This window comes from Haematobia irritans, chromosome 5, assembly GCF_050003625.1.
Source record: "Haematobia irritans isolate KBUSLIRL chromosome 5, ASM5000362v1, whole genome shotgun sequence".
Lineage (NCBI taxonomy): Eukaryota > Metazoa > Arthropoda > Insecta > Diptera > Muscidae > Haematobia > Haematobia irritans.
The window spans coordinates 167023656-167047149 of record NC_134401.1 but is presented as its reverse complement, the minus strand read 5'-3'; the positions used below and the strand labels follow the sequence as shown (position 1 = coordinate 167047149).

Below are 23494 nucleotides of genomic sequence, written 5' to 3'. Positions count from 1 at the left end.
ATATTTATCATTAGTTTAACCACTTTTAGGTATAGCCCCATATAAAACGATCCCCAGATTTGACTTGCGTAGCCTCTTGGAAGAGCAAATTTTATCTGATCCCGTTGAAACTTGGTACATGGCCTCTAACAAACATATAAAATTTGGTCCATATCGGTCCATAATTATATATAGCCCTCATATAAACCGACCCCCCAAGATTTGACTTCTGAAGTCTAATGAAGGAAGACATTTTATTCGACCCGGTTGTATAGTATGGACCGTAACGGGCGTTGGACGCTATAGGGAAATAACCTACCCAGCAAAAATTACTTCAGCAGTAAGAGTTTAGTTGCACTGTTTGGTATATAATAAAGAAGGCAGTGCATCCACACTGCATGAGTCGGTGGCAATAACGTAAAAGGGTAGTCAAACTAGTTTATGATCATTCGTTTACGTTATTGCAACCAATTCATGCAGTATAGATGCAAGAAACGTAGTGCTGTTTTCCTTCACGCCAACAATGCTATACTGAAGATTATATATCACTTCTGAGCAATATTTATATTAAAACAAGTAAGGAAAGTCTAAAGTCGGGCGGGGCCGACTATATTATACCCTGCGCCACTTTGTAGATCTACATTTTCGATACCATATCACATCAGTCAAATGTATTGGGGGCTATATAAAGGTTTGTTTCAAATACATACATTTAAATATCACGCGATCTAAAAAAATATGGGAAACATTTAAATCTGAAGCAATTTTAAGGAAACTTCGCAAAAGTTTATTTATGATTTATGGCTCGATATATATGTATTAGAAGTTTAGGAAAATTAGAGTCATTTTTACATTTTTAATTACGACTAAGCAGTGGCGATTTTACAAGGAAAATGTTGGTATTTTGACCATTTTTGTCGAAATCAAAAAAACATATATATGGGAGCTATATCTAAATCTGAATCGATTTCAACCAAATTTGGCACGCATAGCTAGAATGCTAATTCTACTCCCTGTGCAAAATTTCAATTAAATCGGAGTAACAGATTGGCCACTGTGGTCATATGAGTGTAAATCGGGTAAACGATATATATGGGAGCTATATCTAAATCTGAACCGATTTCAATCAAGTTTGGCACGCATAGCTACAATGCTAATTCTACTCCCTGTGCAAAATTTCAATTAAATCGGAGTAAAAGATTGACCACTGTGGTCATATGAGTGTAAATCGGGCGAACGATATATATGGGAGCTATATCTAAACCTGAACCGATTTCAACCAAATTTGGCACGCATATCTACAATGCTAAATCTACTCCCTGTGCAAAATATCAACCAAATTGGGCCAAAAATCTAGCTTCTGGGGCCATATAAGTCCATATCGGGCGAAAAATATATATGGAAGCTATATCTAAATCTGCGCCGATTTCACTCAAATTTGGCACACATGACTATACTACCAATTGTACTCCTTGTGCAAAATTTCAAGCTAATCGGGATAAAACTCTGGCTTCTGGGTCCATATAAGTGCATATCGGGCGAAAGATATATATGGGAGCTATATCTAAATCTGAATCGATTTCAACCAAATTTGACAAGCATAGCAACAATGCTAAATCTACTCCCTGTGCAAAATTTCAACCAAATTGGGCCAAAAATCTGGCTTCTGGGGCCATATAAGTCCATATCGGGCGAAAGATATATATGGGAGCTATATCTAAATCTGAACCGATTTTAATCAAATTTTGCACACGTGACTACACTACTAATTGTACTCCTAGTGCAAAATTTAAACCAAATTCGGCCAAAAATCTGGCTTCTGGTGCCATATAAGTCCATATCGGGCGAAAGATATATATGGGAGCTATATCTAAATCTGAACCGATTTCAATAAAATTTTGCACACTTGACTATACGACTAAGTGTTATATTTGTACAAAATTTCAAGCAAATCGGTATAAAACTCTGGCTGCTGGGTCCATGTTAGTGCATATCGGGCGAAAGATATATATGGGAGCTATATCTAAATCTGAACCGATTTCTTCCAAAATCAATAGGGTTATATTCCGACCCAAATTAGGAACATGTGCCAAATTTGAAGGCGATTGGACTTAAATTGCGACCTAGACTTTGATCACAAAAATGTGTTCACAGACAGACGGACGGACGGACAGACGGACATGGTTATGTCGACTCAGGGACGCACCCTGAGCATTATTGCCAAAGACACCATGTGTCTATCTCGTCTCCTTCTGGGTGTTACAAACATATGCACTAACCTATAATAAAGGGTGATACGGTCAACATTTGGTCAATATAAACTTGACGTATTTCTTTCAATTTTGCATTTAAAAAACCTGAACACCGTTTTGAAGGTGTGTGTGTAGAATGTTGCTCCTATTTTTATTTTGGAATTCACTCTTCAGTTGTCAAAATGCCGTCCAAGCAAGAAGAGCAGCGTATCAAAATTTTGCTCGCGCATCGCGAAAATCCGAGCTACTCGCACGCAAAGCTGGCAAAATCGCTAAAAGTTGCCAAATAAACCGTTACAAATGTAATTAAAGTGTTTGGGGAACGTTTGTCGACAGCCAGGAAGTCTGGATCGGGGGGAAATCGAAAACCGGAAGCCGCTGAGACGACAAAGAGAGTTGCCGGTAGTTTCAAGCGAACCCCTAACCTCTCTCTCCGAGATGCCGCAAATAAGCTGGGTGTATCGTCTACAACCGTGCATCGAGCCAAAAAACGAGCCGGCTTATCGATTTACAAGAAGGTAGTGACTCCAAATCGCGATGATAAACAAAATACGACGGCCAAAGCACGATCCCGGAGGCTGTACACGACGATGCTGACGAAATTTGACTGCGTGGTAATGGACGACGAAACCTACGTCAAAGCCGACTACAAGCAGCTTCCGGGACAGGAGTTTTATACGGCAAAAGGAAGTGGAAAGGTAGCAGATATTTTCAAGCACATAAAACTGTCAAAGTTCGCAAAGAAATATCTGGTTTGGCAAGCCATCTGTACCTGTGGCTTGAAAAGCAGCATTTTCATAGCTTCCGGGACTGTCAACCAAGAAATTTACGTGAAAGAGTGTTTGAATAAACGTCTGCTGCCTTTCCTGAAGAAACACGGTTGTTCCGTACTGTTTTAGCCGGATTTGGCATCTTGCCATTACGGTAAAAAGGCCATGGAGTGGTACGCCGCCAACAACGTGCAGGGTGTTCCCAAGGACAAGAACCCTCGCAACACGCCAGAGCTCCGCCCAATTGAGAAATACTGGGCTATTGTCAAGCGGAACCTAAAGAAGACCAAAAAAATTGCTAAGGACGAGCAGCAGTTCAAGGCAATCTGGCTTTCTGCGGCGAAGAAGGTGGACAAGGTGGCTGTACAAAATCTGATGGCAGGTGTCAAGCGTGAGGCCCGGCAATTCGGATTTGGAAAAGCGAAAGCCTGAATATTCTTCCAGAATTTTATACTAATTGAACTTGAAAAAGAAATTTAATTTGATTTTTTAAATAAACGATTTCACCGATTTACACGCGTTTTCCCTTGACCAAATTTTGACCGTATCACCCTTTATATCAGCGCTATGTAGAAGGTGCTCTAAATCGGGACATCACCCACAAAAATCATCGCTGATTCGGTTGTTTTGTAAGCAGTTGGTACTGCTTCTCTCCCTTACAATCCTGCTGAAATAGTGGTCCAGTTTTTGCTGGGTAAAGACAGTATTTAAGCCCTAGGCAGACATTCCAACTGGACTCAGCACTATCGCACCCATAGCTTTTCAACCAAAAATGACTTAAAATCGAAGTTCCTCGCTTCATTCCTACCGCATAATGACCGCCAAAGTATCCACATCTCAATCCATTGGACTTTTTTGTCTAGAGTATTTTGGAGAGTAAGTTTGGGAATGGGACAAAATTTCGCAGAACAACTTTCGTGTAGCGTGTGAAGGCTTGGTCATCCGTTTGACGAGTCAATTTGGACAAATCTAAACTGAATTCACAATTTGAGGTGATTTCATAATATTGGGAGGGTACAGGATCCAAAATCTTTGACAGTGGCCTTCATATTTTTTATGGGCTCGTGGCATCATTGGATTGTTCTTCTTCAAAGATGATGTGTATCGCAACTGTGAATGGTGAGTGCAACCGTTGGTCACCTAGATCGTGCCATTTAACGCCTTTAGGCTTTTGTTTTTTGTGGGATATATGCTCACTCTATACAGGCAAACCCACTTCAATTGATGCATATTCTTGAGATACCGGCCGAAGAATCGCAACGAGTATGCCAAAATTGGGCTAAGTGAATGGACCATTTGAGGAGCAGTCGTGGTCAACATTTGCATGAAATAATTTTCAAACATTAAATTTCCTTTATTTCTTAAAAATTACCCTTTATAAGCGCATTATTTGAATGCGCACTTAAAAACGAAATATTGTCATCTTAGGCCTTAGGTGACATTTTGCCATCCCCTTACTTTAGTTGTGTGAACAATTTAAACGCAGTTTTATGTAATGTCCCAAACATTTATCGAAAAACATTTTTTCAAAACTAATTACAGCAAAAAAGAAATCATGTCGTTAAACTTTACGAAAGTAAGAGTTGTGAGTTTGTGGCTTTCGGGGAAATAATCTTTAAAAATTTATTTTCAAAAAAAAAAATCTTCTTCAAATTGGACTTGTTACAAAAAATTCCAAAGAAAGTCATCGTTAATTGTTTTGTGAATGAGAAAAAAAGTCAATTAGTAAAACTTTGTTGCTGTAGGGCAAGCTACAGTTTCCAAAAATTGAAAACAAAGTCATATGGAATACTGAATTTCCAATTTCAAATCCCTTAAAAATTTGTAGCAAATTAACTGAAATGTGAAATGTTCACAACTCAGTTTTGTTTAATTAAAGCGTTTATTTTTAATTTCACTTAATTACTCTTTTTTTTTTGACCATAGACCAAACGTTCTAGCTTCTCTCTGCTATATTTGGATTTATTTTATTTTTGTTTTGGTTATTGGCTCAAATGCATTTAGTTTGTGAAACTAAATAGGTAGATAATGAATATCCAACTAAAACCGAAACAAAAACAAAAGCAATGGACGTAATGAACTGAACTCAATGAGCTTGTCAGACACTTGCCCACCACCACCTCGGTATTGTGGGATGGCCCACTAAACCAATTTAGCTTTCATTCTGCGGATTAGCCATAGATTCTCTATTCACAAAATTTAATGATTGATAATTGCGAATTCGAAACGTGTTGAAATAAGCAATCGATTATTGGTTGCTGTTGCTGTTGTTGTTGTTGGGGTTTGGGAAGTCAATGAGTTTTGATGACACAATACTGAGACAAATAAGGCCAAATAAAAAAAATTAAGCAGAAATTATTTAAACTAAAGCGAAATTTAAAACCGGCTGAATTCCGATGCGAATTTGTCAATAAGCTCATATGATATTCGGAAAGACCAACAGACATTTGATATATCGCTAGAACAGTGACATTGCAACACTTCAAATCTAAATGAAATTTTAAATAAAACGAAGTACTTATGGGGTTTAAGTGTGAAGTTAAATTCTTTAATGGTGTTTTCTAATTTTTGAACTAAGTGCTACCTTTTATGGAGTCGCATCCGACCCTTTCTCCAGTGAACAAGAACTGCCCCAAGATTGAGCCCAGCCGGGACCAGAAGGTAGCCAAGTTCAGAGGAGAAGGGACCCGAGGGGTGGATCGTCACAACTGACTCGGTGTACTCCTGCATGACGTGTTTTTCGAAAAATAATATAAAAATTACCCTCAAATGGATCAACGAATTTCTTTAACTCCCAGAAAGTCTGTGTGGTGAAATTGTAGACCCGCGGCCAGAAAGATGGAATTTTAGACCAGAATGTCTCAGTGGTTGAACTGTAGAGGGTGATACGGTCAAAATTTGGTCAATAGAAACTTGACGTATTTCTTTCAATTTTGCATTTAAAAAACCTGAACACCCCTCATTTGAAGGTGTGTGTGTGGAATGTTGCTCCTATTTTGATTTTGGATTTCACTCTTCAGTTGTCAAAATGCCGTCCAAGCAAGAAGAGCAGCGTATCAAAATTTTGCTCGCGCATCGCGAAAATCCGAGCTACTCGCACGCAAAGATGGCAAAATCGCTAAAAGTTGCCAAATCAACGGTTACAAATGTAATTAAAGTGTTTGGGGAACGTTTGTCGACAGCCAGGAAGTCTGGATCGGGGCGAAATCGAAAACCGGAAGCCGCTGAGACGACAAAGAGAGTTGCCGGTAGTTTCAAGCGAAACCCTAACCTCTCTCTCCGAGATGACGCAAATAAGCTGGGTGTATCGTCTACTACCGTGCATGGAGCCATAAAACGAGCCGGACTATCGACTTACAAGAAGGTAGTGACTCCAAATCGCGATGATAACTAAAATACGACGGCCAAAGCACGATCCCGGAGGCTGTACACGACGATGCCGACGAAGTTTGACTGCGTGGTAATGGACGACGAAACCTACGCCAAAGCCGACTACAAGCAGCTTCCGGGACAGGAGTTTTATACGGCAAAAGGAAGGGGAAAGGTAGCAGATATTTTCAGCACATCGCAAAGAAATATCTGGTTTGGCAAGCCATCTGTACCTGTGGCTTGAAAAGCAGCATTTTCATAGCTTCCGGGACTGTCAACCAAGAAATTTACGTGAAAGAGTGTTTGAATAAACGTCTGCTGCCTTTCCTGAAAAAACACGGTTGTTCCGTACTGTTTTGGCCGGATTTGGCATCTTGCCATTACGGTAAAAAGGCCATGGAGTGGTACCTCGCCAACAACGTGCAGGTGGTTCCCAAGGACAAGAACCATCCCAACACGCCAGAGCTCCGCCCAATTGAGAAATACTGGGCTATTGTCAAGCGGAACCTAAAGAAGACCAAAAAAACTGCTAAGGACGAGCAGCAGTTCAAGGCAAAGAAGAAGGTGGACAAGGTGGCTGTACAAAATCTGATGGCAGGTGTCAAGCGTGAGGCCCGGCAATTCGGATTTGGAAAAGCGAGAGCCTAACTGAATATTTTTCCTGAATTTTATACTAATTGAACTTGAAAAAGAAATTTAATTTGATTTTTTAAATAAACGATTTCATCGATTTACACGCGTTTTCCCCTGACCAAATTTTGACCGTATCACCCTTTATGTCCGAAGGTCTCAGTGATGAAATTGTGGGCATAGTGATCTCACTGGTGGAACTGTAGACCTGAAGCTGCCAAAGCTAGAACTGTAGCACAACAGTCTTTGTGATGGAACTGTAGGCTTGAATGTCACCGTGGTGCAATGAAATTGTGGGCGTAGTAATCTCACTGGTGGAACTGTAGACCTGAAGCTGTCAGAGCTAGAACTGTAGCACAAAAGTCTTTGTGATGGAACTGTAGGCTTGAATGTCACCGTGGTGCAACTGTAAGCCCGAGGGTCTCACTGAAGGAACGCTAATCCAAAAGGTCTCAGTGAGAGAACTCTAAACACAAACATGGTCGATGTGTAGGCCCGAAGGCCCCAATGGATGAGCTGAAGGCCCGAAGGAAGGTCTCTGTGATAGTATTGTAGGCTCGATGAACTCAATGGTGGAACTGTAAGACCGGAGATTTCATTGATCTCACAGAGGAAACTGTACTCTCGGTACAGTCGGTCTTAGTGGTAGAACAGTTAGTGCAGTCGGTCAACAGTTGTCAGAGAGGGAACTGTAGGCCTAGAGATATTTGTGGTGCATTTGCATTCCCAATTGTCTCAGCGGGATAACTGTAGGTTCGAGGATTTCTGTTTCAGAACTGTAGGAGGGAGGGTCTATGTTATGGTACTGAACGTGCTAAGGCCTCAGTGATGGAATTGTAGACCCCAAGGTTGAACTGTAGTCACAAGTTTCTCATAGAGCGAACGGCACTCTCGAAGTTCTTATTGGTAGAACTGATGGAACAGTGGGTCCAAAGATATCTGAGAGAGAACTGTTGGACTACAAGTATCTGTGGTGGAATTGTAGTCCTAAGTGTCTTGGTCCGATAACTGTAGACCCGAAGGTCCATGTGATGGTACTGTAAGACTGGAGATCTCAGTCTCGAACTGTACTCTAGAAATTGTCAGTGATAGAACTGATGGAACTATGGGTCCAATTTTGTCTGTGCGGGAACTGTAGTTCTGTATTGTGTATGTGGGATATTTGTAAACTGCAGTGGTGTATTGTGTATGTGGGATATCTGTAGACCTGTAGGTTTAGATTATGGAACGTGGAACTGCCGTGTGGTCCGAAGGTCTATATGATGGTACTATACGCCCTAAGGTCTCAGGGAATGGAAATGTAGATCCCACGATTTAAATTGTGGAACCTCAGTCCCAAGTGTCTCTGCGATGGAACTGTAGGTCTGAAAGCCTCAACGGTGGTACTGTAGACAGAATATCTCAAGGATGGAACAGTAAGTTCAAGTAGGCTCAATGGTCTCAGTGTCGGAAACGTGCATCCTAAGGTCTCAGTGGTAGATCTATAGACTCGAAGTTTTCGTTGTCGAAAATGTAGTCGCGTGGGGTGGAACTCTAAATGTGTCAGTGGTGCAGTTGTAGGCTCAGTGGTAGATCTGTAAGAACGCATGTCTCAGTGATAGAAAGGTAGGGCTAAAGGTCTATGTGGGGACCAGAAGTCCTCAGTGATAGAACTGTAGGCCCGATGGACATATTGATCGAACGGTGGGTCCAAATGTGTCAGTGGGAGAATTGTAAGCCTAATCCTGTGTGTGGCGTAGTTATAGTCACAATACTCCCACATAAGTGGGAGTATTGTAGGCCCGAAGGTCTATGTGATGGAAATGTAGACCCGAAGTTCACAATAGTGGACTTGTTTCTCCAAGGGTCTCAATGGTGAAACTCCGATAGTCTCAGTGGGATAATTGTAGAGTGGATGGTCTAAGTGATGAATCTCTACACCCGAGGGAGCCACCGTGGTGCAATGGTTAGCATGCTCGCTTACATACACAAGGTCGTGGGTTCGATTCCTGCTTCGACCGAATACCAAAAAATTTTTCAGCGTGGATTATCCCACCTCAGTAATGATGGTGACATTTCTGAGGGTTTCAAAGCTTCTCTAGGTGGTTTCACTGCAATGTGGAACGTCGTTCGGACTCGGCTATAAAAAGGAGGTCCCGTGTTATTGAGCTAAACATGGAATCGGGCAGCACTCAGTGATAAGAGAGAAGTTCACCAATGTGGTATCACAATGTAATGAATAGTCTAAGTGAGCCTGATACATCGGGCTGTCACTTAACCTAACCTAACCTACGCCCGAGGTCCTCAGTGGTGGATCTGTAGTAGCGATTGTAATGAGAAACCAAAAGTCGACATTTCGTTTTTTGTTTCAAAATTTGAGAAAGTCGACTTTTTCGAAAATTAAAAAAAAATCGAGTTTTTTCGACTTTCCAAAAATTAGACTTTCGACTTTACGAGCCACCGTGGTGCAATAGTTAGCATGTCCGCCTTGACTATGTATACTTAACCTCACCTAGTGATGGAACAGTAGGCCTAAGGTTCTCAATGGTAGAGGTCCGAAGGCATGGGGGGCAACTGTAGACCCGAATGTCTTCGTGAAGGAATTATAGGACCGGAGGCCTCAGTGAAAGAAGTGCAGATCTCAGTGGTGGAACTATATCCCAAAGATCTTCCCAGAATGTCTCAGTGGTGGAAGTGTAGGTCCGAAGGTCTCAGTGATGGAAATGTAGGCGTAGATGTTTGAAGGTCTTAGACAAAGAACTGTATCCCAAAGGTGTTTGCGATGGAACTGTAGACCTGAAGGTCTCAGTGGTGGGATTGTAAGACCGAGGATTCATTGGTCTCAGGGACGTAAAGGAAATGTAGGACCGAGGGTCTCAGTAAAAGAAGTGCAGACCTCAGTGGTGGAACTATTTCCCAAAGATCTTCGCGGAATGTCTCAGTGATGGAAATGTAGGCGCAGATGTTTGAAGCTCTTAGACAAAGAACTGTAACCCAAAGGTATTTGCGATGGAACTGTAGACCTGAAGGTCTCAGTGGTGGAATTGTAAGACCGAGGATTTATTGGTCTCAGGGACGTAAAGGAAATGTAGGACCGAGGGTCTCAGTAAAAGAAGTGCAGATCTCAGTGGTGGAATTATATTCCAAATATCTTCGCGGAATGTCTCAGTGGTGGAAGTGTAGGTGCGAAGGTCTCAGTGATGGAAATGTATGCGCAGATGTTTGAAGCTCTTAGACAAAGAACTGTATCCCAAAGGTATTTGCGATGGAACTTTAGACCTGAAGGTTTCAGAGGTGGGACTGTAAGACCGAGGACTATTTGGTCTCAGAGGGTGAACTGTGCGATAGAACTGTAGGCTCTAACGACTCAGGGATGGAACTGTAATATCAAAGGGCTCATTGCTTTCACAGAGGGAACTGTTCTCCCGAAGGTCTCAATGGGGTAATATACTTGAAGGGCTACGTGATAGAACTGGAAACCCGGAGATCCTACTAACTGTGGGTACAAAGGTGTTGATGGGGGTCTTTGTGGTGGAATTTTAGTCCCTATGATTTCTGTGGGGCAAATGTAGATCCGAAGGTTTCCATGGTCGAACTGAAGGCCCGATGCTCTCTGTGATTGTATTATGGGCCCGAAGATCTCAATTGTGAAATTGTAGTACTATGGGTTTCAGTGGTGAAAGTCCGAAGGTCTCATTTGGCTAACTGTAGGTTTCATTATCTCGGTGGAGAAACTATCGGTCCGAAGCTCTCAGTAATGGAATTTTACGCTTCAAAGTATCAGAGAAGAAACTGTTTCTATTAGGCAATTGCATATCAGAAGGTCTTATTGATAGAACTATAGACCTCAAGGTTTCACTGATGGAACTAAGGGTCAATGGGGGAACTGTAAGATTCGTGGTTTCTGCGATGAAGTTGTTGTTCCAGTGGTAGCAGGGTGATAACGGCGATGGTGGATCTGTAGTAGGGATTTCAAAGTTTGAAAGAGACGACTTGCACATATTCGACTTTTGCAAAAAACAGCTTTTTCGATTTTGTTTTTGAATTACCAGAATATAAATATACCAAATTTATCTTTTTATTCAACTTCGACGTTTTCATTAAAGTTCGATTGGACGATGTTGGACATTATAAGAAGTTTATGGATTTTGACCAACATCAAAAGCCGAACTTATTTTCAAAAAATCCAAAAATCGATTCATCCATTACGACTTTGACAAGTCGATTTTCGAAGCACTATGGATTGTGGGTACAAAGGCCACAAGACCTTCGAGAAGTCGATTAATCGAAAGTTTATTTTCGAAGGTCTACGGATTATGGGTACAAATGCCAGAAGGTCTTAGTGAAACTATGTTTTACGGACAAGTGGTGGTCATAAAAATTTCCGTATTAATTTCCTTGAACTGAAAAGCTTTAAAATAAAATTTTCCAAGGGGATAATTCTTTTTTGTGCTTTCTCCATTGCACATAAGCATATATGTACACCCAAAAGAAAAATACTTTCCTCCGGAACAAAATTTTTAACAACCGCAATTCTTCTTTCTTATAAAGTATTTTCTTTTAAAGCAAATGAACCCAATTTTGTAATAAGCGTTTCAAGGATTGTCTCTAAACTTTTTTATTTGCTCTAAAAGACTGCGTAAATAAAAATTTGCTTGTCCAAAATTTCGTTCCCCACAAAAGTAAGTTTTTCTTTCAGTATATGGCCCAAATCGAGTCATCGCTCTCAACATTTATTAAATTTGTTTTTGTTTTTTTTATATTAAATAATTCGTCTAGTCTAAACTTTTCCATTTAAAATTTATTTCAAAAATAATTTGCTGTTAAATTCTTTAGAGCGGTTTTGTGAAACAATTATTCCTATGCCATCAACCAGGATCAGATGGGATTTTCCTCCCATCGATGTGCTATAACTCGTTAATGTTTCCATTTTGGTCGCAACAAATCTGGAACATGACATGGCATGCAAACAAACAAAAAATATTTTGTTATGGAAAAATGATTGTTTGCTGGTTTTACTGCTGAGTTGTTGATGACAAAATGCCATTTAAATAAAATATGGATATAAAATATGGCAAAAACAAAAATATGTAGATACAAAATCCAAGGGGATAGAGGGGGCGAGAGTATGCTATAAAACGACTCCTATAGATAAAGAGAACTTTTGTCAAAACGATGTGAACACATTGACCAAAAATGAAATCATAAAAATTTAAATCATTTCGAATTTAAATGAAAAAAAGTTTGCAAAACACCAGAGATAACAACATCAATCCCACGGCGGCGGGTTCTACGCACCGGATTGACCCGATGGATACCAGCCATCGGCCAGCGGCTGCCACCTCAGTGTACGTGTTGTCTCGTCCATTTTTTCGTGTTGGAGAAGGTGCATCCCGGGGAGCCTTCTCCGCCTGCTTTTGGTCCGAGCCGGGATAGAGGAAAACCCCGGACCATGGTACTGTGCCGTCTGCCGAAATCGAATTCACCATCGCTCGGTTTCGGTGAGGTGTAACCGGTGCATGGAATGGGTGCACTTCCGGAATTGCTCCGGCCTAACATCGCTGCGGGAGTATAGTCAAACTGACTTCGTGGCAGGATGCTGTGCCAATGACAGCAGCAGTGGGTCATCTGATTATGTGACCCCACCGACTTCTCCCGCACAACAATATTCTCCGCCGCAGCATCTTACACCGAATATTGTTGTACCAGTTCCGGAGAGTGCATCATTTTTGCAATTTAATTGCAACGGGCTCCGTGGTAAGATTAGTGAGATCGTAGACTTTATGAATCGGAAAAGGATAAGGGTCGCGGCGATCCAGGAAACAAAGCTGAATCCCACCTGCAGCCTACGACATTGTGATGGGTACAATGTCCTACCGAAGGATCGCACAAGAAATGGAGGTGGTGGCCTGGCTTTCATATTACACCGTTCCGTGCAGTATAGACCTATCACGCTTGTGCTAGACACTAATGACCCGTACATGGAATGTATGGGGGTAGCAGTTAAGTGTGGGGCTGCCGAGATAGAGCTATACAATGTGTACATACCGCCGGTTGGTAGCTGTGCTCCTGGTTATAGCCCAAACATTGAGTGGTTGTTGAGCGGGCATAACCGATTGGTTCTAGGAGATTTTAATGCCCACCATGAACTTTGGCATTCTCTCCTGGGTAATGACCAGAGGGGCATAGCTTTGGCAGAGCAGATAGACGACTCCACATTTTGCACGGTGAACGAAGAGGCCCCCACGAGAATTATGGGTGACTGCAGCAGTTCGCCAGACTTATCGTTAGCATCGCCTGGTCTGATAAATGACGTCTCCTGGCAACCCGTCATTTCATTGGGTTCGGACCACCTCCCCATAATTCTCACCATCAACCGACCCTCCGATTTCATAACCTCTGAACGCCGGACGTTTATTAATCAAAAGAAAGCCAACTGGGAAGGCTTCAGAGAATACACCGATCGCCGCTTCAGTGAGCTCCCGTCCCCCTCACATGTTCATGTTGCCCAGAGGGAGTTCCGGGACATCATCAACGCAGCAGCCGCTCGCTTCATACCCGCTGGTCGAATTGCCCAGGTGAGGCCCAACTTCCCAGCCGAAGCGGCGGGACTCGCAGACGAGCGTGATGAACGCCGTCGTGCTAACCCTGCTGATCCTAGAATCAGAGAACTAAATCTAGAGATTAGTAAGATAGTCGACGAGCACAAGCGGAACACTTGGTTAGAGCACCTGAAGCAATGTAACTTAGGAACAGGAACTGGTAAATTGTGGTCAACAGTTAGAGCCCTCTCGAACCCCTCCACAAGGGATGATGGGATTTCAGTCACATTTGGCGACGTGACTGTGACTGATCCGAAGAGGTGCGCCAAATACTTCAACCGACAGTTTGTCGAGCATCCCGAGAGTGATAGAGCGAAAAGGAGAGCCACCCGTCGTGTACGTGGTCTCCGAGCCGATGACACACCACAATTTACTGCAGCCGAAGTTACCAATGTCATCAACAGCGCGAAACCATCTAAGGCGCTGGGCCCTGACGGAATTTCAATGCTAATGCTGAAGCATCTGGGAATACTGGGAGTTGAGTACCTGACCAGACTCGTCAATTTGTCTTTGGAATCACACATTATACCCGATGTCTGGAAAATGGGAAGGGTGATTCCACTACTGAAACCGGGCAAAGATTCGAGCAAAGGTGAATCGTACAGACCGATATCCCTTCTGTCGCCAGTAGCCAAGACACTTGAGGCATTACTCCTCCCCAGCCTTGTGGAGAATTTTCCAGCTGCCCACCATCAACATGGATTCCGTAAGGTACATAGTACGACAACAGCCTTACATGCCATTTCGACACATATTAATAAGGGACTTAACCAGCCCAGGCCGTGTCACAGGACGGTCCTCGTGGCGCTTGACCTATCGAAAGCATTCGATACTGTCAACCATGCCACATTATTTGAGGACATCGAGAATACGTCCCTACCGGCAGGATCGAAGCGTTGGGTGCTGAATTATATGTGTGGACGCCAGTCGTACGTGGAATTCAGGGACAGAAAGTCAAGACCGCGTAGAGTTAAACAGGGAGTTCCCCAAGGTGGGGTGATATCTCCGGCACTGTTTAACCTCTACATGTCCTCGATTCCACCCCCTCCTGACGGCGTCGAGATTGTATCATATGCGGATGACTGTACAATCTTGGCATCTGGGCCCAATGTTGATGACATTTGCGATCGGTTGAACGTCTACATAGCTAATCTTACCAGTTATTTCACTGCGAGAAACTTGAGGATATCCCCCACCAAATCCTCAGCCACACTATTTACTACATGGACGGCAGAAGTGCGCAGGCAGTTGAATATCAGAGTCGATGGAGTAATAATTCCGACCACAAATTACCCCAAGATTCTTGGGGTCACATTCGACAGCCTTTTTAGGTCATCTGCCCATGCCACTGCAATTTGTAATAAGCTCCGTGGTAGAAACAAGGTCCTCAAGTCACTAGCCGGCAGTACTTGGGGTGCGGACAAAGAAACCTTGCTAACTACTTATAAGGCAATTGGCCGGTCAGTGGTAAACTATGCAGCGCCAGTGTGGACACCGCAGACCAGTGATTCGCAGTGGAATAACATACAAACCTGCCAGAACGCTGCTCTTAGAACTGCGACTGGGTGTCTCCGCAGCACACCCCTGGATCACCTTTATGTGGAGACAAAGATCATCCCTGTGCGAAGACACAACTACATGTTGTCAAAGCAGTATCTCCTGGGTTGTTATCGCAGTAATCATCCAAACCACCATCTTATGGATACACAACCACCACCCAGGAACGTAAGGGTTGATATACATAATCTAGAGCGCGAGATCCAGCGCTATAAAAGAGAGCCTCTAGATCAAGCAGCGTACCAGGCAGGTTTGAACAGGATTCATGAGGATACTGTAGCTGAAGCGGTGAGAAGCTACAAGGTTAATCCTGTTCTTGGAGTCCGACCACCGCCCATAGCACCGGAGGAAAGAGACCTCCCACGGCAGACTAGGGTAGTTTTGGCCCAATTAAGATCAGGCAAGTGCAGCCGCCTCAATTCCTACTTATCGGTGATTGATAGCAGCGTAGCTGACGTTTGTCCAATTTGCAACCAAGGGCCACACGACACGCGTCATCTTTTCTCTTGCCCAGCCAAACCAACCCGACTTACCACCAGATCACTCTGGACACACCCCATCTTAGTCGCAGAGTTCCTTGATCTGCCAACAAGCTGATGTACCAAGCGTATAACATGAAATGGATGAGATCACAATAAACTGTTACAACAACAACAACATCAAGAGAAATTTTAAAACGGTGGTTAAAATAATAATTAAACATAATAATGTTGGGAAAAAATTAAATAAGTAAAGAAGAGTTCATTGTATTGTTGTATGTGACTATTGCACAACTGAAAATTTATTTATTTGAAATAAGGTTTTTCTTCATTAAGTTAAAATATATACAAATTGTTATTTAACTTAAAAAAAAAAACATATGTATAAAGAAAATTTCTTCAAAATTTGCCAGAAAAAACATTTGGAAGTTCTTCCAAAGGCACAACTTTAAAAGCACTTCCAGAAGATGCACTCCCAATTATGTTATTTATTTTAACTACCCAGGAAGTTCTTTTAATTCAATTTTTTATAACTTGGTTTTTAATGGATAAATTTAACTTTGTTTTGTTTCAAATAGATTAAAAACAGAGCAAGAATTCATAAAATGGTACAAATCATTTAAATTTTGTCGAAAAAAAATGCTAAATCCAATCTGAAAAAATTGTGAATTTTTGAAACTATTTGAGGTCAAACGTTTCCGAGAAGCGTTAGAATCCATTAAAAATTATAAAAATTATTTATTTGACAAAATATCACAGAATTTTTTAATTTACACCCAAACATTGAATTCGGATCACACCTAAAGAAGTGATGCCAATTCAGTGCAACGGCTATTGAAATGGAGGACTTCCGTCCTATGACAAGTCCATGTTAAATTCATCGCTTCTGCGTCAATTTTGCACCACTTCCGGTCCCAAAAAAGACAAATTTTACAGTGATTGTAAAAATCTTTCATTGATTTAATTTCAACGTTGACATTTCGTTAATATTATGAAGCTTTTTCTTCAGTTTTGGCAAAAGGAAAAAAATGCAATAAATTTTAATTCTGTGAATTAGGTCAAATTGCTTATTATGTTACAGAAATGTATAAATTCGTTTATTTTTATACCCTCCACCATAGGATGGGGGTATATTAACTTTGTCATTCCGTTTGTAACACATCGAAATATTGCTCTAAGACCCCATAAAGTATATATATTCTGGGTCATGGTGAAATTCTGAGTCGATCTGAGCATGTCCGTCCGTCCGTCTGTTGAAATCACGCTAACATCCGAACGAAACAAGCTATTGCCTTGAAACTTGGCACAAGTAGTTGCTATTGATGTAGGTCGGATGGTATTGCAAATGGGCCATATCGGTCCACTTTTACGTATAGCCCCATATAAACGGACCCCCAAATTTGGCTTGCGATTGCTCTAAGAGAAGCAAATTTCATCCGATCCGGCTGAAATTTGGTACATAGTGTTAGTATATGGTCTCTAACAACCATGCAAAAATTGGTCCACATCGGTCCAAAATTATATATAGCCCCCATATAAACCGATCCCCAGATTTGGCTTGCGGAGCCTCTAAGAGAAGCAAATTTCATCCGATCCGGCTGAAATTTGGTACATGGTGTTAGTATATGGTCTCTAACAACCATGCTAAAATTGGTCCACATCGGTCCATAATTATATATAGTCCCCATATAAACCGATCCCCATATTTGACCTCCGGAGCCTCGTGGAAGAGCAAAATGCAACCTATTCGGTTGAAATTTAATATGTGGAGTTAATATATGGCCTCAAACACCCATGCAAAAATTGGTCGAAATCGGTCCTTAATTATATATAGCCCCCATATAAACCGATCCCCCGATTTGGCTTGCCGAGCCTTTAAAAGAAGCAAATTTCATCCGATCCGGCTAAAATTTGGTACATGGTGTCAGCATATGATCTCTAACAATCATGCAAAAATTGGTCCACATCGGTCCATAAGTATATATAGCCCCGATATAAACCGATCCCCAGATTTGGCTTGCGGAGCCTCTAAGAGAAGCAAATTTCATCCGATCCGGCTGAAATTTGGTACATGGTGTAAGTATATGGTCTCTAATGACCATGCAAAAATTGGTCCATATCGGTCCATAATTATATATAGCCCCCATATAAACCGATCCCCCGATTTGGTTTGCAGAGCCTCTAAGAGAAACAAATTTCATCCGATCCGGCTGAAATTTGGTACATGATGTAAGTATATGGTCTCTAACAACCATGCAAGAATTGGTCCATATCGGTCCATAATTATATATAGCCCCTATATAAACCGATCACCAGATTCGACCTCCGGAGCCTCTTGGAAGACTAAAATTCATCTGATTCAGTTGAAATTTGGTATGTGATGTTAATATATGTCCTCAAACACCCATGCCAAAATTGGTCGATATCGGTCCATAATTATATATAGGCCCCGTATAAACCGATCCCCAGATTTGACCTCCGGAGCCTCGTGGAAGAGCAAAATTCAACCGATTCGGTTGAAATTTGGTATGTGGAGTTAATATATGGCCTCAAACACCCATGCAAAAATTGCTTGAAACCGGTCCATAATTATATATAGCCCCCATATAAACCGATCCACAGATTTAACCTCCGGAGCCCCTTGGAAGAACAAAATTCTTTCGATTCTGTTGAAATTTGGTACGTGATGTTAGTACATGATATTTAACAACCATGCACGAATTGGTTCATATCAGTCCATAATTATATATAGCCCCCGTATAAACCGATCCCCAGATTTGACCTCTGGTGCTATTTGGAGAAGCAAAATTCATCCGATCTGGTTGAAATTTGGTACGTGGTGGTAGTATATGATATTTAACAGTCATGGCAAAAGTGGTCCATATCAGTCCATAATAATATATAGCCCCCATATAAACCGATCCCGAGATTTAGTTTTGGAACCTCTTGGAGGAGCAAATTTCATCTGAGTCAGTTGAAATTTGGTACATTGTGCGTTGGTATATGGCCGTTAACAACCATGCCTAACTAGGTCCATATCGGTCTATAGTTTTATATAGCCCTATAGCTAAATCGATCCCCAATCACACACAAATTGGTCCATATCAAGTACATAATTGTATATAGCCCACATATAACGACCCCCATATTTCAATTCTGGCTCTCTACGTACCGTGCAAAAGTCCATATGGATTCGTAATTATTTGTAGACTTACCTATACATAACTTTTTTGTCTAATATATATACCACGTATGGACTAACTCACAATTTCGAAAACGATGTTAAGAAGTTTTAAGATACCACAACCCAATTAATTCGATTGTGGATGACAGTCTTTCGTAGAAGTTTCTACGCAATCCAGGGTAGAGGGTCCATAAGATTCGGCCTGGCCGAACTTAAGGCCGTATATACTTGTTTATATAACTTGATTTTTTCATACTTTTAATGGATAATTTTATTTTGAAAAAATTGTGAATTTTTGAAAATATTTGAAGACAAACGTTTCCGACAAGCGTTAGAATCCATTAAAAATTATAAAAATTATTTATTTGACAAAATATCACAGAATTTTTTAATTTACACCCAAACATTGAATTCGGATCACACCTAAAGAAGTGATGCAAATTCAGTGCAGCGGCTATTGAAATGGAGGACTTCCGTCCTATGACAAGCCCATGTTAAATTCATCGCTTCTGCGTCAATTTTGCTTTACTTCCGGATCCAAAAAGGACATTTTCATTACTTTTTTGGCGACGCTTTTTTTCGCTGGGTAACGGACATTTTTCATTAAGTCGATGAAGATATTCATTAATACACGCAAAGAAAAAAAACGTTTGGAAAACGTGTACCGAAAACGTTTTTCTTTTGTTAGAGTTTTTTGAATTGCTTCGAAAAGTATACACTTTTATCACCAAAAAAATCGTTTGTTACACAATTTTTATTTTTTCAAGATAAAAAGAGTTATTTTTGAACCAACAACACAGCCCATTTCGTTTATATCAAACACTGTTCTTTTCTGACTTTAGGTCTTTAATAAGACACATTTTACAGTTCATAGTAAAAATTTAATATAGTAGAATGTAATGTTGAAAATTTTTTCGGAATCTTCCGACCATATCTGGAATATATGTAAAAAAAAAAAAAAAACTTTGGTCGAAGCAGGGATCGAACCCACGACCCTTGGCATGCAAGTCCGACGTAGCAACCACTGATCCACGGTCCCAAACTAAATGTATTTTTCTGTCAAATAAACTTTGTTTAATCGGCTCGTGGGCGCCGCAAGCTATGCTATATTAATATAACTTATATGGATAATTAGCTATTGATGACAATAACAGCTACGTAGCTCAGTGGATAGTGTGCTGCCTTACAAATTGCATGGTCCGCGGTTCAATTCTCAGTCCAGGCGAAAGGTAAAAAAAATTTAAAATTTATAAAATCGTATAATTTCTTCTACATTGTTTGTATTACAGAAAAAGGTGCTAAGAACTAAAAAACTTCGTGGAAGTGAGAAAGATGTGAAGGAAAATGCAATTAGCCAGAAAAAAATTTTTTGAGTTAGTCTTTATGAAATTGCTTTTACATCCTGGAAAAGAATAAACGTTTATCACAAAAAGTATATACTTTTCTTCCAAATACACTTCCTTTCAACAAAAAGCAAATGAGAAACGAACTTTGTTTGTCTAAAATTTCGTTTGGGAGGAAAGAATTATTTTTTTGCGTGTAGTTTCAAATTATATGCTACTAAGCAGAAAATTCATCAAAAAATTCAAAATTTTACAGTGATTGTGAAAATCGTTCATTGATTTAATTTCAACGTTGATATTTCGTTAATAAAGGGTGGTTAAAATTTCAAGGGCCGATGTTGATTTTGAATAAAACACAAACTATTTAGGAAATTATTGTAATTTTATTTGATTATGATATATTGGTATTATTCAATTATTTATGAAACAAAATATCGGCCAAATGGGCGCCGCGACCTCGGTGGCACAACTTCATCCGATGGTCCAAATTTTCGATGATGCTGAGGCATAATGGAGGTTCTATGCCGTTAATGTGCCGAATTATCTCATACTTTAGCTCTTGAATTGTTGCTGGCTTATCGACGTACACCTTTTCTTTCAAAAAGTCCAACGGTGTCAAATCACATGATCTTGGCGGGCAATTGACATCGCCCTTACGTGAGATAACACGGCCATTGAATTTGTTGCGCAAAAGAGCCATTGTTTTGTGTGCTGTGTGGCAAGTGGCACTGTCCTGCTGAAACCACCGTCCACATATCTTCCAATTCGGGCCATAAAAAGTTCGTTATCATCTCACTATAGCGAACACCATTCACAATAACTGCCTGACCGGCCTCATTTTGGAAAAAATACGGCCCGATGATGCCGCCAGCCCATAAACCGCACCAAACAGTCACTCTTTGTGGGTGCATTGGTTTTTCGACAATCACTCTTGGATTCTCATTCGCCCAAAAGCGGCAATTCTGTTTATTGACGAATCCACTGAGGTGAAAATGTGCCTCATCACTGAAGATGATTTTCTTCGAAAATTGATCATCCACTGTTGCCATTTCTTGGAACCATTCTGCCCATTCACGACGTCCATGGTTCAAATTGAGTAAGTCTGAAATAGAGAAATGTCAAATAAAATTCGGAAAAGACTTGGCGTTTAGGTGTGGTTCACATTCAACATCGGCCCTTACAATTTAACCGCCCTTTATTATGAAACTTTTTCATAAGTGTTTGGAAAAGGAAAAAAAGCAATAAATTTTAATTCTGTGACTTAGGTCAAATTGTTTATTATGTTACAGAAATGTATAAATTCGTTTAATTTTTTTTTTATAAAATATCTACAAGTGCATGCACATATTTACGCATTTCATTTTATTTGTGAATTGTCAGCATTAAAATGTCATAACCACAGCATTTAAGCAGAAATTTCCTTTAAATAAAAATTCAATTTTGTTATGGCATTTCTACGGTTTTAAATACAGACGCATACACACAGACACACACACACACGTATGTCTACATAGATGTCCTTATTCTGATGAAACTGCAAGGGAATTGTTCCGGATGACATTTGATATAAAGATTTGGAAGGTTTTTCAGGTCGTTTGCTTTCACGAAATGTTTTTCTATTTAGGAACTGATGACCTTTAGAATTCATAGCTTGGTTGCTTTCTGCATTAAAGCTTGTTTTGCCCTTTCAAGGATATTTTCTCAGGTAATGAACATAAGTATGGAAAAATACACTAAATGGAATGTGAAATTGAAATGGGCAAAGGATATGGAATTTTAAATACCAAGTATGTGGTCTAGTTAGGATGCAGAGAAAAAAGTTAACTGTTTTGTGCGAAAATAAATGAATAAAGGGTGATTGTTTAGGAGCTATAGGAATTGTTTTCTAACAAAATAAAACACATAAAATTCAGAGATTGAGATAAAATCTTTCTTTATTTTATTGACTACGCTGTAGTTCATTCTTGTAGTTTTACAAGTGTACCAAAATTTATTTCGGCTTTAGTTAGCATTAAACTTATCATAATGAACCCAGAAAATTGAAATTTATACCCACGTTTAGTTCATAAAATGTTTGAGAGGTACTTGGAATAAAGAAAATTTCATTACAAAAAATTAAAAAAAAAATGAATAAATTACAACAAAAAATTTTTTTTTTGCAGTCAAGCTAACTTTAGCATCAGTTCAGCAAGGGACATTTTTTTCTGTGTACGACAACTGATTTAAAATGTACAAGGAGTTTAATTAAAATAAAGTCAATAAAATTATTTAAAATAATTCATAAATTAGAAAAGATCGAATAAAATCAAATTATCTAATAATTAATTATATGTAATTTAAATGAATTAAATAAATTTAAATGATTTAAATAAAATTCAATTCAATTATAGGAGTTTATTGGAATTTTTTTTTGTGAGCCAGTTCCATCATGTGTACGGAAATTGCGTTAATAATCTTTTTTATTTTTTTATTTAAAATCAAAAATCTTCATCATCAAATCCATGGTCTTAATATATAATCCTCATGCTGTTCATGTACACTTTTGGATATTGTATGAGTTTATTTTTTCATCTTAGACTCTTAACAATTTTTATGTTAATGACTTGCAATTTTTTCTATGTTTTTTTTCAGTGCCCTATACAGTTGTTGTGTTATTATGTTAAACATTTTTTTCACAGAGGCTATCTTTATTTCTGTAAAGTTCAAGGTAGGTATTTATTTTACTTTTTTTCTAATTTAACGTAAGTGCCAGTAGGTTTTGTTTTTGTTTATTATATCATTTTCTTTTCTCTTTTACAAAGAATTTCTTTTTTACAACATTACATTTGTGTTTATATGGGTATGGGAGGATATTATAGTACATATATGAGAATAGTTAAGGGATATGAAAAAACAATTTTAAGTTAGTAACGTAATAAAATTTTTAAAGTTGCCTTTCTTACAAATTAGTTTAAATAATGATTACTTACACTCAAAAAAACAATTGTCAATTTTTTTTTCTATGGAAAATTTTATAAACTTTTATTTCTATAGAAAATGTTGTAAAATGTATAGAAAATTTTGTCAAAATTTTATTAATATGGAAAATTTTGTTAAAATTTAATTCCTATAGAAAATTTTGTCAAAATTTTATTTCTAAACAAAATTTTGTCAAAACTTTATTTCTATAGAAAATTTTGTCAAAATTTTATTTCCATAGAAAATTTTGCCAAAATTTTATTTCTATAGAAAATTTTGTCCAAATTTTATTTCTGTAGAAAATTTTACCAAAATTTTTTTCTATGGAAAATTTGTCAAACTTTTATTTCTACAGAAAATGATGTAAAAATTTTATTTCTATGGCAAATTTT

General features: G+C 39.5%; 1 protein-coding gene across 1 annotated transcript in view; it reads left to right on the top strand.

Moving 5' to 3' along the window:
- Positions 1-23494, top strand: part of Ipk1 (Inositol phosphate kinase 1) — a 389218-nt gene that overhangs the window by 83094 nt on the left and 282630 nt on the right. The window contains exon 3 of the mRNA XM_075312226.1: positions 22776-22851. The gene's annotated coding sequence lies outside the window, so the exon portion shown is untranslated. The remainder of the gene's footprint in view (positions 1-22775; positions 22852-23494) is intronic.